We start from the raw sequence: 18,912 nt of genomic DNA, 5'->3' as shown, positions 1-18,912 counted from the left end.
TTTTCTATACATCCATGAGATTTTCTTCAAAGTATCAGTATTTTCTTCACAGAAATAGATAAAAACAAGTCTAAATTTCATATGGAACCACGAAAGTCCCCAAACAGCCAAAATATTTAGGGAGACAATTTTGGAGGCATTACAATACCTGACTTTAAGTCCTACTACAGCAGCAAAATATTTTCATCAGCATATGCTACAAAAGGACTTCCCCTACACCCTATGGAGCATAATTCTATTTGGGTCTATCAGTGTGGATATAAAGGAAATAATAGTACCTCAGTCGCACAAGCGACATCTGACACCAGTAAGCGTCATGGACACTGTCCATGTCCATGACATACTAAAACTTTATGTGATATCATATCCACAAACTGTTAGAAGTGCTGGTCATATATTTGTCATTCCAGTAGTTATGTTTTATTCTTAATAATTCTTTACTCTCATGAAAACATCTTGGTTGAATTTTTTTGAAATATTTAATTTTTAGGGGCCCAGGGGGATGGCTCAATAGGATAAGTGCTTCTCTGGCAAGCGCAGGGGCCTGAGTTCAATCCCCATTTCTGGAAAAAAAATTAATATTTAATTAATTCACTGAATCACTTAATCTCAATTTTTGTTTTAAGATTTGTACTGTACTTTGACCTACAATCTACTTATAAGCCATGGTATGATATTTTCTCCTAGTATTAGAAACTTTAAAAAGTATGTTTCTGTTTTCCATTGACTTTATATTACTTCTTCCTTGTCTTTTACACACACACACACACACACACACACACACGCAGACATATATGAAAAAATAAGTATATAACCAGACATAAAATTTATCCTGTTTTGTAAAAATCTTCAGCGACCCTTTAAATGAATTGCTGTAGTATATTTTACTTAGTCCTGAATAACTACCATTTGGTGAGCTCTTTATTTCTTATCCAAGACCACACAGCAACTTTTCTTGCCTTCTGGATTGTGCTCTTTGTTATTTTCTGTATGCTACATCGGGAGGTACTAGAATATTTGGAGTTTGTATGATGGGAAAATATTTTACTTTTAGTTTTCAAAGGTATGTTTTCTAATCATAAAATTCAATGAGGACAGATCTTTTTTCTTCCTTTAGCTCTTTGAATTAACTAGTCTAGTTTCTTACACACTTGCTCCTTTTTTTTCTAATGTGGAATAAGATGCTATTTAATTTTGCTCTTTCATAGCCAATATTTTTATGTATAAGCTTTAATGATTTTCTTTATAATTAGTTTTTGACAATTTCATTTTTGTGTATTGGTATGATTTTATTCAAATTTCTTGTGAAAAAGGTTTATTTTTGTTGGAAATGTGGTGCTATAATTTCAACTAAATTCAGAAATTTTAAAACTTTAAAAAAAAAGACATACTATACAGATATAGTAAATGAGCACAAAACTCAGTGCACAGACCAATGGAACAAACTAGAGAACTCAGAACTTTTCCCCAACTTATCTAGCCTGCTAAATTTTAACCTAAATGCCAAAAGCATAAAGACAGTCCCTTCAATAAATACTGCCAGCAAAATTGCACATCAGAAGGTCTTCGACTATACCGGTCTTCACGCATTTTACCTGTTTTATCTTCTAGCACATAAAGTGCTTCTGTTTTAATGATTAGAACTTTGAGCCATTTTCATTTTAGTTCAGTGCATAATATGAAATGTGGGTCTAAATTCAGCCTTCAGCTTATGGATAGCTAGTTTTCCCAACACCATTTGTTCAAGTGGCAATCTTTGTTCCAGTGAGGGAAGTTGGCACCTTTGTCAAAGTGTGGATGAAATTGTTTCTTTATATTCTATTCTGTTCCACAAATTCATGGGTCTGCTTTTTGAAAATATTATGCTGTTTTTTTTTTTATTGCTGCAGTTTTGTAGCGTATCTTGAGTCTGGCATTGTAGAGTCTCCTGCCTTGCCCTTGTTGCCCAGAATTACGTTTGCTAATCTAGGTGTCTTTTGGTTCCCCATGAATTTTAGGACCTCTTGCTACAGCTCTGTAAGGAATGTTATTGGTATTTTGATTCAGAATGTATTGAATCTCTGTAACAGTTTGAGAAATATGTTTTTTCCCACTATACTGGTTCTGCCTATCGAGAAACACAGGATGTCTTTCCATTTTCTGATATCCTCTTTAATTTCCCCTTTCAGAGTACTATAGTTCTCATTACAGAGATCTTTGACTCTTTTAGTTAATTCCTAATGGTTTATTTTTCTTGATGCTATTGTGAACAGTATTGTTTTTCTACTTTCTGTCTTGGGAAGTTTGTTATTGGTTTACAGAAATTCTATTGATAAGTGTTCACTTTCTTACCTGTTGCAGCACTATCAACAAATAATGACAACTTAACTTTTTTCTTCCCTATCCATATCCTGTTCATTTCTTTTTCTTGGCTTATTGTTCTAGCTAATGTTTTGAGAACTATTTTAAGCAGAAGTAGTGATAATGGACATCTTTTTCTTGTTTCTGATTTTACAGAGAAAGCTTTCAGGAAATGATACCAAGAATCAACAAGCACTATCATAGGAAATTTCAAAGCTTCTAAACAGCAAAGAAAACCACTAACAGAGTGAAAAGACAAACTATAAAATGGAGAAAAAATTTTGCCAGCTATTTCTCAAAGGACTAATATCTCAAGTATGTAAAGACCCAAATTTAAAGTCTAAATTTAAAAAGATCATTTAAAATTAATAAACACTTCTCAGGTAAAGAAATACAGTGCCCAATACATATATCAAAATGTTCACCATTCTTGCTATTTGAGAACTGCAAATTAAACCAACACTTAGATTCCAACTCATTCCAGAAAGACTGGCTACCATCAAGAAATCAACCAATAACAAATGTTGGAGAGGCTGGGAGAGAAAGGAGTCCTTCTCCATTGTTGGTGGGACTGCACATTGATACAGTCACTATGGAAATCAATATGGAGATTCTTAAAAATTCCATTTGACCCAGGTATTACCTTTGTAGGTATCCTCCCAAAAGAATTAGAAACATCAATAGTGATGTATGCATGCCTACGTTTATAACAGCATAATTCATTATAGCTAAATCATGGAGACAGCTTATATGTCCATCAACAGATGAATGGATTAAAAATGTGGTATTTGTATATGATATAATACTGCTCCACTTTAAACAAGGATAAAAAAGTTATTTATACAAAAATGGGTACACCTTAAGACTATAACTTTAAGTGGTTTAACTCAAATACACAAGCTTAAATATGACATAGTTTCTGTTTTGTGAAAAACTCAACATATTGAATGTACTAAATACAGTCACAAAATAGGAAAAAAGAGAAATAAAAAATGGTATATTAATCTAGCATGAACAATAAATCTGAAAGTATATCTTGATTTACATGTTTTGATATGTTCTTTGGCCTATTAGTCTAGTTTTTAATTTGTAAGTGTGACAATTAACTTTATCTGGTCTTATGAAATAAACAAATGAAGCTGGTTCTGGAAAAATATAAGGGAGTAGAGGGAGGGCATAAAGGAAGGGAACTGAAATGTGTTATGTACATGTACCAATTCTCTACCATGAATATAAAATGACATACTGTAAAACATATACTAGTGAAAACCCTTAAAAAGTTTTAAAAATTGTACATACATATTTAGTAAAATGAAAATAGATTGTTTCCCTCTGCATAAAATTCAATTGAAGACAGATCAAATATCCACATAACAAATGAAACTCATGAAAATATGGCTTGAAAAAACTTTAAGACATTGGTGTAGATAATGATTCTTGGATTGGATCACAAATCATTGGCAACAGAAATAAAAGCAGGCAAATGAAATATTTAAATGAAGACACTTCCACATAGAGAAGAAAATAACAGAAATAAGAAAAACTACAAAATGAGAGAAAATATTTGCAAACTATTTATATGACAATTCATATACTGTTATCCAGAATAGTATAGAACCTAAAATGCTCAGCAACAAAAACAAATATCTAATTGTAAATGTAGACTACAGAACTAAGCAAGTAGTTAATAAGTACATAAAGATTGTGATATCACCCTGATCATCTTGGAAATACAAGTCAAAACCTCCATGAGATATCATCTCACCACAGATAGAATGACTATCAGATAAAAAGACAAAAAATAGCAAATTCTAGAGAGGATCCAGAGAAACAAAAGCTTTACAGTGTTCATTGGGTTGTCAATTACACCGCTCATTACGGAAGTCTACAATTTTTAAAACTAAAACTAAATATAGAGCTACCATATGATTCAACAGAGAAGATAGGTTCATTGCACAAAAACATACTTGTGTATGTTTTTACCCACTTGTTTATGTTCTTTTAAAACAAAGATATATTCCATCTTTGCTGTAGCACTGATCACAATAGCTGAAATATTATAATCAACCAATTATAATTGGTTGAGGATAATGTAAAACATATCTATATGTATATCATCTATCTATCTATCTATCTATCTATCATCTATCTATCATCTATCTATCTATCTATCTATCTATCTATCTATCTATCTATCTATCTATCGGTCTACCATGTACCACAAAGGGATATTACTCAGCCATAAAAAATGAACTGATGTCATTTGCAGTGAACTAGATAGAACTGGAGGTCATCATATTAAACAAAATAAATTATGCACACACACACACACACACACACACACACACACACACACCATGTTTTGTGATACACTTAAGGAAACTGAGAGGCCAATCTTATGGAAGAATGGATGGGAATAGTGGTCACTGCAGACTGGAAAAAGCAGGAGGAAAGAGAAAATAGCTCAGTGCAGAGCATCAAAACATAGTGTGGACTACTTTCAACTCTTCTAGGCTATAGTAAGATCATTATAGATTAAATTAGTCTATGACATATTTCAAAGTCATTAGAAAGGTATGAAAATTGCAACACATAAATGTGCTAAATGTGAAGAAATAGAGATGTTTATTGCCCTGATTTGATTTTTATGCATTTTATAAATATCTTTAATTACCATACTGTTTCCCATAAAAGTGTATGAATATGCCTGAATTTTTCTGAAAAGAAAAACATAAGAAAGAGTATACACAGCTGTTCCCAGTTCCTCTTTGCCATGATTGGAATCTGCATAATGTACATGTCTAATATCCATCTGTCTTGTAGTATAACTTTTAGTTATTACATAGTTACATTGGACCATTTGCTGGTCAAGGAATATGCTAAGTATGGTGTCCTTCATGACTCTCTTCCTTCTTACTTGCTTTTCTCATTACCTTCCTTGTTCCAAATCCCTTCAAAACAAATCTACTCTTTATTTCTTTAACACTTATTATTTTCTCTCAGCCTTCAGGGGATAAGTCATGTTCATAAGTATTATGGAATAATACTTTTTCCTTTTAGTTGTCATGTTGATGGCTGTTATGGTTTGTGTGTAGTTGTCCCCCCAAAGCCTCATTCAGTCATGGGGCATCTTCTGGAGTTTGTGATTGATGATTGTGGGTGTGGATGCTGCACCTGCGCTTGGGCAGGTAATTTGCATTGCAGTGTATGCTAGCTAGCTGCCTGAGCTGCCACTCCCTTTGCTCTCTGCTCTTTGTTGCCACCATGAAAAGCTGCTCTCTGCCATGTGCCACTCTGCTTTGGAGCCAGCTGAGTATGGACTGAAACCTCCAGTAACTGTGAGCTAAATAAACTTTTCCTTCCTTCATTTTGGGTGTCGGGTATTTGTCCCAGCAAGGAGAGAAGAGTAACTGAGACAATGGCTCAGCAAATCTCAGTAACTCTCCTGAAGAAAACAGATGGATCTAGCAGGCAAACTTAATAGACATCTGCTTCATGAGTCTAGGTGCTCTTTTCTGTTCATTATGTGAGTACCTAGCATGTTGTAGTAATCAATTTATGCATTTTCAATATTGACTATGTTGTAAGACTCTAAGAAAAGATGATGTACTATTGTCTTTATGTTCTTAGTACCTGAAACAATTTTTTCACATAACAGATATTCAAAAAGAAACAGATTACCGAATTTCTCATTTTATTCATCATGTCATATTCATGTGTCCTTCATTTTACTGTCACCATTTCCCCAGGTCTTTTGTTGAATATTATTTTTGAATGAAAATCAGCTGTAGAAGATGAAGTCTTTTATGTGGATAATATTAATTACACAAATTGAAAACATTAAAGTTGTTTCTAATTATATAGTTAATATAAATTAGCCCTGCTATTTTTTTTATACTTCATTTTCCTTAAAATAGCTAATTTGGAAACAGTAATATGTAAAATAACAAACATTGCTCAATTTCCATATTTTGTTTAGTGAAATTATGTACTGGTTCTACTTTTTAAAGTTATTTTTTACTCTCTTTAGAAAAGAAAAATAGATACTAATAAAATTAAAAGATAAACCTGTTAAAAATTTATTACACAATCCTCATCCAGCAAAAATGGCTCTTTGAATATATAGTTGTATCTGTGTGTCTTTATTTTTTCCTTTATTTTTGACTGAGATTGCAGAAAAGCAAACAATTTCACTTGAGATAAACATTATGGCTAGTTTTGTCTACAGGGTCAGACTGAGTGCATACCAGCTAGGAAAATATCTAACTGTATTTGTGTACTTGGTTTTAAGAATCCATAGAAACTCTGGTTCTGCTAGATTTTATTCTAACCATTATAACCAACTGGCACACTAGTTGGTTTATCCTCTGTAATAATGTTGTTAGTACTGGAAATAATCACTCTATGGCATCTACAACATTTTAAATACTGGAAAAATTACATATGCATCTTTTTTTAAAAAAGTCAAATCTATTCTTCTTCAATGCCCTAGAAAAGGACACAGAGAAATGTTATATTTGGCATTTTGAGCAGATCTACTTGATAAAGCTTTGGGAAAGAAAATTCATAGGGGTTGCTAAAGGGAAGTTAACCAAAAGAAAGAAAAGCCAATACTTTTGTAGAGTTCAGTTTGTAGCAAGACTTATGTTTTTCAAATTAATTGCCTCAGTGACCTCAAATATAAAATACAAATTGTTGTTTTTTCTCTACAGCTGGGAAACTTGATGCTAAATATTATTCAACTACTCAGAACACAAGGAATCTAAATGCAAGGTGAGGATTGGTCTATCTTGTACAACCCTCCACCCTTTTGCTTATAGGTAACCTGAAATAGCTTTGTTTTTTTTTAATTTATTGTACTTTTTAATGAGAAAATAAAATAGCAATGAAACAGTTTCAAAATATGTTCGTAGAACAGTTACAATAATTAATACATTGCATATTGTTATCTTTGTAGTGGTTATTCAGAGGGCAATATATAGACATGAAATCTTGTCTAAACAATATTAGCACAAATATTTCTTCTCGTTAAACTAAGAGAAAGTAGATGTATATCTATCCTATTTTGTATATACATATATTTTTTCATTACAAAATAGTTCTTTATTTATATCCCCCTTTTTTGTTTTGTTTTGTCAGAGATGGGTGTTCTATGGCTGTTAGAGATGCTGTATTAGTTAACCATCCAGCAGAAAAGTATACCCACGAGATATAAAAAGTAAAGCCATATTAATATGCTGAGCTGTAAAAGGTTTAAGTCAACAACTTCTGACAATTACCAGTTCTGCTAATAACCCACTACTATTATGGACTATTGGATTATATTGGGTTATTTTGCTGAATTCAAGTACCTACAGTATTTGAACTGGCATCAAGTCTGAAATAGCTTTGGATGTTGGGCAGCTCTGGTTTACCTCTCTGCTCTACCAATTACTGTATGTATGATATTGCTTATATTATATAGACCCAGATTCTCCATCTACAAAAGAAAAATACTGATTCTTGCCTCATATCATTATTCTAAGGCTTACAAAGTACCCCTTGTAAAAACCAAATCCATATCATACTGCATGTTAGTGAGATCTCTGAGTGACTTACCCTTTCAACTAAATAGATCAACAGTGTTTTTGCTGGTCATGTCAGAATCTTCCTGTTTTGCTCCTCACTGATCTATCAACTCCACTCTAATTTCTCCCACTGCTCTTTCCCCTTTTTTGTTTTCTTATACCCAACATAGACTTTGGTCTTTTCTTCAGAGGAGGTTGTGTGATATTCTAATCTGATATTTTCTATGGCAACTGACCATAGAAGTATTAGCTATCCAAGGGGCATAACTTCTTGGATGACAAAAGTACTTTTTGCTCTTGATTATTTCCCTGGCTCATCCGATGAGACATAAATTCCAGAGTTAGAGCTCTGTGTCCTTACTTGATTAAACTGGGCACTGTTTGAAAGCCCCAAAGAAGTGACTCATCAGGCTTCATCAGACACCTAGACTAGTGGTTTTCCCACAATGAGACATAAAGTAAAAGGACTTCCTGAGCAATCTCTAAGATGTGGATGGGAAAAATGGGAGTTGAAGGCAGGGGACTCTGTGATTCTCCTGAATTTCCTAAATTATTCACTAATGTTTCTATATGCTGGGTGTTCCTGTAAAATTGTATTGCAAAAATTTGTTCTAGTTGGTATTTATTAGATGTATTCCTCAGCTGAAACTTTTATAATTTGATAAAGTTTCTGGACTTTTTTCTTTGAGAGATTCATGTTATGTTGACAATATTTCAAACTGTACAAAGTGGGTGAAAATTATACTAAATGCTCAATGTCAGTATGACTGCATGCACGCTGTGATTTGGAGACAACACCAACGCCTAGGCAGGAGTATCATGAATGTGTGCTCTTGAATGAGTGATGGTCTTGACCCTAAATAAAATTCAGTACTTCTAGAAAATTGGAAAATGACTGCAAATCTCTAAAACAGGAGGAAGGAATGCAGAAAGAAGATGTTAGATGTGTCTAAAACAAATTTACATCCAATTAACACACTGCTTGGTTGACACTGCTCCAAGGTTTTCTCAAAATCAGGACAAACTTATATATTTTCAACTCATTTTCAGAAAATGTCTCCAATGTCTAACACATACTAGTTTTCCCTACTGTCTCCTTTAGCCTATTTAAATAATGTCTACTTGAAATATCATGGTAGATTATTGTTTTCAACCCTTATCTTCCCCATTGTGATAAAATTGTTTATCAGCATCCTTTGAAGTGCCTTTCAATGAGCCAAAACTGTATTCTTACCCATGGACTTGGAGTTTGGCCATGTGCCTTGCTTTGTTGTTGTTGTTTTTTTACAGGTGTACAGCACCACACCCATTTTGTGGAGGTAATTTTTATTTTTTAATAGATTGCAAATTGAAAATAAATTATTTACAAACAGAAATGAATATAAAAATAAAAACCGTCCAAAATAAAAATGAAGAAAGAATTTACAGAGCAGTCATAATAGTTCACTGTGTCAAAACCAAGAAACTTATAGTCATATAATTAGAATTCTCAAAGTAGAAAGGAGTAGGCAATAAATATTTAAAGATTTAAAATTTCTGAATTTAGTTCAATTTACAGTACCATATTTCCAAGAAAAATGAACCTTTTGCAAAGACATTTAGATAAAATCATATCAAGATACATAAAAATGAAATTGTCTAAAACTTCTTGTAAAGAAAAAAAATCATTAAAGCATATACATAAAATATTAGCTATGGAAGAACAAAATTAAATAGCATCTTATTCCACATTTGAAAGAAGAAAAAAGGACCAAGTGTGTAAGAAACTAGATTAATTAAAGGACTGAAAGAAAAGATCTGTCCTCTTTGAATTTTGTGCTTAGCAAACATATCTTTGAAAACTAAAAGTAAGATTTTCTAATTACACAAACTTGAAATATTTTAATACCTCCAGATGTAGCATATAGGAAATAACAAAGAGCATAATTCAAAAGGCAAGAGAAGTTGCAGTATGCTCCTGGATGAACAATAAAGAGCTCTCAATATGATAGTTATGCAGGACTATATAAAAATATATTAGATGAACCCTTATTTAAAGGTCATTGCAGATTTCTATGAAACAGGACCAATCTTATGTTGAGTTATACACGTATTTTTTTACCATATATGTGTGTGTATGTGTATATAAAAGACAGGGAAGAAGTAATATAAAGTCAACAGAAAATGGAAATATACTTTTGAAAGTTTCTAGTACTAGGAGAAGATATCATACCATGTCTTTTAAATGAATTATAAGTCAAAGATAGAGTATAAATCTTAGAACAAAAATTAAGATTAAGCAATATTCAGAAAGTTAAATATCAATTAAAAATTAAATGTTTCAAAACAATTGAACTAAGAAAAAGTTTTCATGATAGCAAAGAAGTACTAAGAGTAAAACATAAGATAAATACTGGAATGGCAAATAAATGACCAGCACTTCTAACAGTTTGAGGATAGGATATCGCACAAACTTCTAGTGTGTTGTGGACATGCATAATGACCGTGGCAGTTACTGGTGGCTAGGCATCACTTGTGGAACTGAGCTACAGCTATTTCTTTGCAATCCACCCTGTAGACTCAGGTGGAATAATGACTCATAGAGTGGAAGAGAAGTCCATTTGTGGAGTGTGGTGATGGAAATATTTTGCTGCTGAACACAAAAGAATAACTGAAAGACTACTACTGTATACTTCTTATTCTCCAGTGTTTGTTTGTCCTATTTGGCAGGTTTTTTCCATTCTCATTCATAGGGCTGTGATCAATTTGCTCCCTCTCTAGAACATCATTTGGTAGTCTGTGTAGGCTTGGCTTTGTCATCATGAAATTCTTTAGTTGTTCTTTGTCATGGAAGTATTTCACTTCTCCATTATACTTGAAAGAGAGTTTTGCAGGATATATCAGTCTGGGTTGGAATTTGTTTTCTTGCAAGAATTGAAGTACTTTGCTCCAATGTCTTCTTGACTTGATGGTGTGTGAAAAGAAATCTGCTGTTACTCTGATGGGTTACCCTTTAAATGTGATCTGCTTCCTTTCTTTAGTGGCTTTTAGTGTACTGTTCCTATGATGAAATTCTGGGATCTTGATTATTATGTGTTTGGGCATGGTTTTAATTGGGTTGATGTTATTTGAAGTTCTATATGCTTTGGTTACATGAATGTCGGATTGTTGCCCCATATTTGGGAAGTTTTCTGCTATTACTTCTGCCCATGTTATTTTTATATCATTTGTATTGACTCCTTCCTTCTCATTGATGCCTATTAGTCTCACATTGTTCATCTTTGCATCGTCTTGCAGGTATTGAATTATTTTTTCCCACATCCTAGTTGTTTTTAAGAGATCTTTTCGTACTTTTTCACTAGAAGTGATGGTGTCTTTCAGGTCAGAAAGTCTATTTTCACTTTCACTCAAACGGTTTTGCAGGCTTGTGATTGAGTTTTTAATTTCCTGTATATCACTATGAACCTGTTTCTTCTTCTTCTTTTTTTTTTGCTCCAAATGCCTTCAGGGCAGGTTTGGCTGGCTTGAGTTGTGGGGATCAAACCACAGCAACCTGAGCCTGACTGCTTGGTAGAAGCAGCCACTTAAAGAACTGAGCTAAGGGGCAGGCCCCCGAACCTGTTTCATACATTCTATCTCTTTCCTAAATTGCTTATTCAGGGGTTCCATCATTTTTATATTCTCCTCTATTTTTTTAATCAGTGTATTCTTTAGAAGCACTTAGTACTTTGATTATATTTATCACTAAATTTTTTTAGTTCCAAAATTATTTCTGATCTGATTTCTTCTATACCTTTCTGCAGTTGTTTCTTTACTGCCAACACTATTATTTCAGAGATATCTGGTGTGTGATTTCCGGTTTCCTCAGTGCTAGTGCCTTCTGCAATTGTACTGGGTGGACTCGGGATCTGAGACTGCATTTTGTTCCTTCTCTGTAATTTTGTATAACACTGTCTTGTGACCTTTCATGTAGAGCTTAGATAGAGTTATTACCTTAGCACCCGGTCCAGATCTACGAAGTTCAGATTCCTCCAGGTGGGTGTTGTTTGGGTCTAGCTGCTGTGCTCCACTTCTTTCTGCTACAGGTGTTAGAGTTGAACCCTTTGTGTCTCTCTGGTAAGATGTTCTCCTCCTGAATCAGCTGGGTGGGTCTTGCCTCTAGCCTCTTTGCAGGGAGTTCTGCTGACGGGTTCCACACTGGGCCTGCACCCTGGGTCAAATGAGGATCTGCGGGCTTGGAGTGGTCTCGCTCAAACACCGGGCCTGGGCTCTGGGTCTACTCAGGATCCTGTGGGCCCCTGGTTGTCTTATATGTGCCTTGCTTTGACCAAGAGACTGTGGGTAGAAAAACTACTATTTATGGATTATGAAGTTTACTATTATCACAATGTCATATTCAATCATGGCTATTGCAGCTTTCTATACATGAAAACCATTAAATCTGAATTAAACTTTCTAATTTCATGAGGTACAATTGATGAAGCATCCACCTGGATCCTTGGAGCAGTTCCACATAAATGCTCTTGTCACTGTCTGGTGTGAATGGATGGCTTAGCATTTCACAAGTGACTGTTGGTAGGTTATTAATTTATCATGTCACTGAGACTCTTCTTCACAGACACCAGCAGAAACAGAAAATGTACCGGGGAAAGCATGGGGTTAGAATATTTCCTTAAAATGCATTCTTTTTGCTCAAATGTTAACAAACTTCCTTTGGTATGATTATTTTCAGGAATAAAGATCACAGATTGCTTTTTAGATTTTCAAAATTACAAATGATAATACCTTTAAAGAATATATTCCTAGGCCACTAATTTCCCACTTCCAAACAATTTTAGATCACTCCCAAGTAATTTTTTCTGGAATGTGTTTCTCCCTTTCAAGAAGCTCCCAGGTTTGCTATCTTTAAACCAAAAAAGGTAATCCAGGGGCTGGGGAGATAACTCAGTAGAATAAGCACTTGGCTGGCAAGCACAAGGGCCTGAGTTCAATCCCTGGTTCTGCAAAAATCAATCAATCAATCAATCAATCAATCAATCAATCAGTCCATCATGGGTTTAGCAGAAGGACATCATAGCTTGTCATCTTGGACCCCTGAGTACATTCATGAGTTGAGTTTGATTTTTCTATAGATAGATACTAATATTATATGAGTCTCTCTCTCTCTCTCTCTCTCTCTCTCTCTCTCTCTCTCTCTCTCTCTCTCTCTCTCTCTCTCTCTCTCTCTCTCTCTCTCTCTCTCTCTCTCTCTCTCTCTCTCTCTCTCTCTCTCAGAACTGGGGATTAAACTCAGGCCCTTGTGTTTGCCAGGCAAGCATTTATTCTACTGAGCTATCTCCCCAGCCTTGGGTCTTTATGTTTTCCACTGAGATTAGAAACATTTTTTTCTTTGAAACTATTGATCCTCAGTCAGAATCAAGCAATATTTGGCTAAAAAATGTTTAAATGAAGGATCCGCATTTAGCAATGGTCAAAATTAAGACTATCATTTTAACTAACCTCTGGGCTCATTCTGTTTGAGCAAGTCTGGAGACTTGGATAAATAGTTCTGACCAGAAGACAGGGGATGTGAATGTGAGGCTAAGAATTGATGGTACATGTCTGTTTAATTTAGATAAGAGATAGTCTTTATCAAAATGATCTACTTGTTTTAGAAAATCTTTGCCTGGGATAGATGAGGCTTTTGATCTCAACTACTTTTTTTTTTTTTTACTTACTTCAAGGCATTCCACAGATTCATGAGTGGCAAAATAGTTATAAAGGTTTTCCTTAAAATATATATATATATATATATATATATATATATATATATATATTTCCCAAACTATTTTATTTTAAAATTGCCTAATTTTAGTTGATTCTCTGAATTGAAAGCTCTATTTTATTCCATTTGTTGAATGTAGACCTCATTTAGCTTTCTTCTCCTGATATGCTATGATTCTGTTAAGATGTTTTCTTGGGCTAACCAAATAGCTCATCAGATTAAAGTGCCTGCAAGCTGGTGCGGAGGCCAGGGTTTTAATTACTGGACCTGCTGTGCTGGCTCTGCCCCTGGATCACACTTAGAAATTGAGACTGGGTGTGGTGGCATGTGCCTGTAATCTCAGCTCTTGGGAGGCTGTAAACAGGTGGATCACTACAAGTACAATCTAGTAGTGAGACCCTGAACACCCTATAGAACCTTCCCTAAAATACAAAAAAAAAAAAAAAGTGTTTTCTCCCTTTTTTCAGCAGGTCATAATAAATTAAACTAATAAAACAGATTTTCTGGTAGTATGTCAGGTAATCTGGCCATTCTTAATTCAGCATAGCTTCCATCACTTGGAACCATAGAAGTGCTGAGTCATGAGACCCAACTATAATGATAAGAAGAAACCCAGTAGGATGAGCACAGCATATTATTTTGAGAATACAGTGGTCCCTAGTCTAGTCAACCAGTTGGTTTTATAAAAGAAAATCAACTAGCCCTCCAAAGGGAGATGAGGTTACTAGGCATACTTTCAGCTGGACAGCAGGCATAATCAAATCCACATATAGTGAGTGAAAAAGCTAAGACTGAGGACTGTGAATAGTCTGCAATTAAATCCTGTAACTTACCAGCAGTGTGAATCCAGAAACTGAGTTTCATGAGAATAACAGTTATATCTTCTGTGTGCACATGTGTGTTTATATGTAGAAAAGGCCTAGCACACATTAAGAAATCATGCATAGTGTGACAGTGTTACAAATTTTATATTATCTGTTAGCAGCTAAAATATACAAAGAACTTTTGAGGGGATGCTGAGAGTTAAGCTGACAACCTTTACATTGAGTTGATCCCATCAATTTTTTTTTTCTTTTCCTTTTTCTTTTTCTTTCTTTCTTTCTTTCTTTCTTTCTTTCTTTCTTTCTTTCTTTCTTTTTTTTTCAGACAGGGTCTTATTGTATTGCCAATTTACCAGCTGGCAGAAAGTTTGATCTTTTCTGCCAGATCCTGACAGAGTGCTGGGATTGCATTCTGGTTCCATGTACTCTTCTAGAATCCTGCCCCATGCCTCAGGAAGAGCTAGAGATTAGCTCCTCACCCATTTAGAATCAGGACATGCCTCTTTGTTTACTTTGATACCTTGTTAAAGAAATCTTAGTTTGAAGAAAATAAAGAAAAAAGTCAATATTTATTAGAAGACTGATCACAGAGAAGGAAAACATTATCCTTAAAATTCTAAGGAACAAAACTGAAAATTTGCTATAGGAGCCAGAATAAGTCCCGAGCAACTCTTGTAGCACCCAATTAATGAAGTGTGTTGCATATCACTCCCCATCAGAACAGGCTCTACAGCACTGTGCTAGCTATGAGCAGCCTCCAGCAGAAACCATCAGTGCCTGGTCAAGAAAAAAGTTGCAGCAGGAAGAAAAATATTGTGGGCTGGGAAGATAGCTCCATGGTCTAAGCACCTGCCTAGCAAGAGCAAAGACTGGTTTGATCCTGAGTGCTGCATGCCCTGTCTGTACCAGAACTTCAGACACTCTGTGCTGGCCCTGACACCGGGTGTGGTAGAGCATGCCTGTAATCCCAGAACTGGGGAGGCTGAAACAGGAGGTTCATTATGAGTCTGAACTGGGTAGCAGACCCTGTATCAAATACATACATACATACATACATACATACGTACGTATTTTTAAATATTTTAAATATTACAGAAATAAACATGAGAAAGCAGCTCTTTGTAATTTCAGAAATACCTTGGGTGAAGAGCATAAAGATTTTGCTGGTAGCTACAGACCCTTATGTACCAGGGAGAAATTCCAGAAATATTTGGTTGCAGGTTCTTATATAACATTATGTGTATCCTGACTGAAAACATTTCTAGTATATCAAAATTAATGGACACATATATTTAGTACCTCTTATTTATTTTATTTTGTGACCACTAACTCTCACATTTTAGTTTCTTTTTTCAACCTCTGAGGTATTGATAACTGCTATTGAATTTATGACAGTTATCAAAATGAAAAAATCAAAGCTCAAAGATTGTGAAAGTTGTTTTTTTTTCCCCAGTACAACACAAAGCAATTCTGGTTCCATGTACTCTTCTAGAATCCTGCCCCATGCCTCAGGAAGAGCTAGAGATTAGCTCCTCGCCCATTTAGAATCAGGACATGCCTTTTTGTTTACTTTGTTAAATAGAATCAGACAAAGACACAACAGGATAATTCCTATGGCTAAGTCATCAAAAGCAGTGTAGATTTTCTCTCGTCATACTTCAACAAATGTCCTTAGAATCAGCCACTGTGTCATAGGGAAACCCAGAACACCTAAAAAGACCACATCTAGGTGTTCCAGGGGAAAGATCCAATTTAAGTCTCAGTTGTTAGCCACTGTCACCTGCCTTTCATGCATCTGAGAAAACCTTCCGATGGTCACAACCTTGTTTCCAAACCATCTCCATTTATACTAAATGGAACTATTCTGCATAACTTACCCTAAATTATAGGTTCATGACAAAATAATTGCTTACAGCACTAAGTTCTAAGGTTGTTCGCTACCTGGGTTTGACACCCTGAAGAGAAATCAAGAATTTAAATATAAAAACCTGAGATTAAATCCATTTTTAGTAGGGAAAGTATTGGTCTTAGAAGGCATGTCACTTCCAAAATCAAAAGTCTTTCATATAGCCCGCTAGCATTTAATGAATATACCATGTATTTAACCTTAGGATATACATGATATATGGTAATTATATTTATTTTTAAGAATTTATGTTTTACTTCTCTAACTCACATTAGATCTGTGAAGGAAGAAACTTTTACCATACATTGTCTGGACCAAAGATTCTTTTTTTATTTTTTAATGTATTTGGTTGTTAATGTATTAGGGTCTCACTATGCAGTTCCGACTCATGGGGATCCTCCTGCTCTCAGCCTCCCCATTGCTGGGATTATAGGAATGCACCACTATGCCTGGACTCTGGTCAGCTCAGCCCACCCTGGGAGTGGAACTGGCATGGCATGTGGCACTGGGGATCAGACTATGGTCTCTATGCTTACTTAAGCTTGCCTAAGCAGGTGCATTAGTCTGCTGAACTACCTCGCCGGCCCCAGGACCAAAGGTTTAAATACACAATACCTCTTACTTTTTATTATTCTGCTTTCCTATAGCATGTTTATAGCACATTAATACATCATACAAGTTCTTTGTTTGTTGTGCATCACATATCTGCCCATACTATATGTTTCATAACCATAGAGGTTTTTCTGTTGTTCATTGAAATAATTACATATCAACTAAAGCCGTGACTGGCAAGGATTTGAACATCAATATTGTTTTAATAAAAGAAAGAGTGAAGTTTTTATCACCAACTCTCCCCATCAAGATGAAGTGATGATAGGCCCACCCTTACAAAATGCTTGAAAAATCCTGACTTAGGAGCCAGATATTAACTTTGAAAACTTTTACTCATTAGTTGTTTGGAGTTTGCTGCTAACATTCATTGGCATGGCTTGAAAACACTGTCATTATTTAATTTTTTCACGCATGATTTTGTTACGGTATAATGTGTGAATAAGTATTTTCATAGTACTTTTCTTGGTTTAAGCAATGTATTTTCCTCTGTGATTAGAAGACATGTAACAAAAGATAAAGGATAAAAAGTTAGAAAAGAGACATGTGAGGAAGAGAAACAAGCCAAAGGACTCTAAGCCATTCCATATCTATTTAAAATGCATGAATTATAAGTTCAGATTTCAGAAGATTTTTCTCCTCATTTTTCAGCAAAGTTATAACCTAGAGAGAACAAACCATCTTTGTAAAATTGGAGAAACAACATGGTCATTGGCTGGGAAGAGACGGAATGCAATGACTGAGATAACTGCAGAGGAGAGAGGAGACTAATGTGGATTGCAAAAGTGGAGACAGAGTAGGATTCAGGTTGATAAAATCCAAGGAAAAAATCCACTCCATGGGAATTTCCCACTATACAGATGGCAGAACATTTAAAATCATCAACAACACATTAATATTCACTTTAAATATGTTCATGTTTGTGAAAAGCATGCTTCTTACCGTGTCTCAATTTTTCACTAATTTTTTACATTATTCTTTTTGTAAGTTCTCAAAGATGTGCATGGAAAAGCAATACTATTTTGGAGAAAACAAAATAAATCCAACTGATTTAGTAGGAAAAAAAAAAAAGAAACTATGCACCACATATGAAGAAATGTAACCCTCCTGTCTTTTGCAGAATCCTTGGAGAAAATAAGAAAGTTGAACTCTTACTCAGCACTTGACTAAGCTAATTCCATTTGAAACTCAGACTATAGAGTTATAACAGTGGCTCACTTTTCACTGGATCTTATCATCTTTAGCCTCTTATTTCTTTATGATTCATGTTCTCTAAGCTTCATTATTCTATGTCTACATCAGTTATCCAAGAAGTTGTGTGCAGGTTTAACAGTTTTGGTATACAGCTCAACAGTGAACATAGTGTTCAGTAAACTCTCACTAGACCAGGTCCCAGGTAGCTAACAGGGAGCTGACACCATCAGTCTACTTGGGAGGTTAACAAGGATGAGGATGTTCAAATTTAAAGTTACAGAAAAACAGGTCTTTGATTATAAAAGCAAGTCTTTCTACTATATACCTAACCTTAAGAAAGAATTGTGAATTTAGTAGATGTGACTTTTTGGAAATGTGATGTTTGTTTTTCATCACAAATATGTCCTGTTTGCTACATTTTAAAACTTGGAATTATATAATCAGTGCACCGAAAGCTTCCATCAGCAAGACAATTCACTTTTATATTTATGAAGGTAACAGAAAATAACTTGTATTTAACTCAGAGAAAGTTAAGGGGAAAACCTTTATAAACCAAGTTTAATCCTGACATATCAATTCAATCACACTTTAATGAAAAATTCACAAATGAAATATAATGTAATATTTATTATAATCATGAAGGAAAGGCAAGACTTTGCTGATCTTTCTTTTTTTTAAAGTTTATTATCCATTTTAATAAAAATTATATGATAGTTTCTTTTTTTTTCTTTT

General features: G+C 34.5%; 1 long non-coding RNA gene across 2 annotated transcripts in view; it reads left to right on the top strand.

Moving 5' to 3' along the window:
* Positions 1-5,644: 5,644 nt before the first annotated feature.
* LOC111812788 overlaps positions 5,645-18,912 on the top strand; it is a 24,145-nt gene continuing 10,877 nt past the window's right edge. Inside the window, exons 1-2 of one of the 2 annotated variants that reach the window (XR_002818188.1) lie at positions 5,645-5,678; positions 7,053-7,160. This is a non-coding gene — a long non-coding RNA (uncharacterized LOC111812788). Of the gene's footprint in view, positions 5,679-5,728; positions 5,867-7,052; positions 7,161-18,912 lie in introns of those variants that run through there. The other variant, XR_002818187.1, reaches the window with a different exon arrangement.

The sequence above is a fragment of the Octodon degus genome, unplaced genomic scaffold (assembly GCF_000260255.1).
Source record: "Octodon degus isolate 3935 unplaced genomic scaffold, OctDeg1.0 scaffold00142, whole genome shotgun sequence".
Taxonomy (NCBI): domain Eukaryota; kingdom Metazoa; phylum Chordata; class Mammalia; order Rodentia; family Octodontidae; genus Octodon; species Octodon degus.
This window is presented reverse-complemented; position numbering and strand designations above follow the sequence as displayed.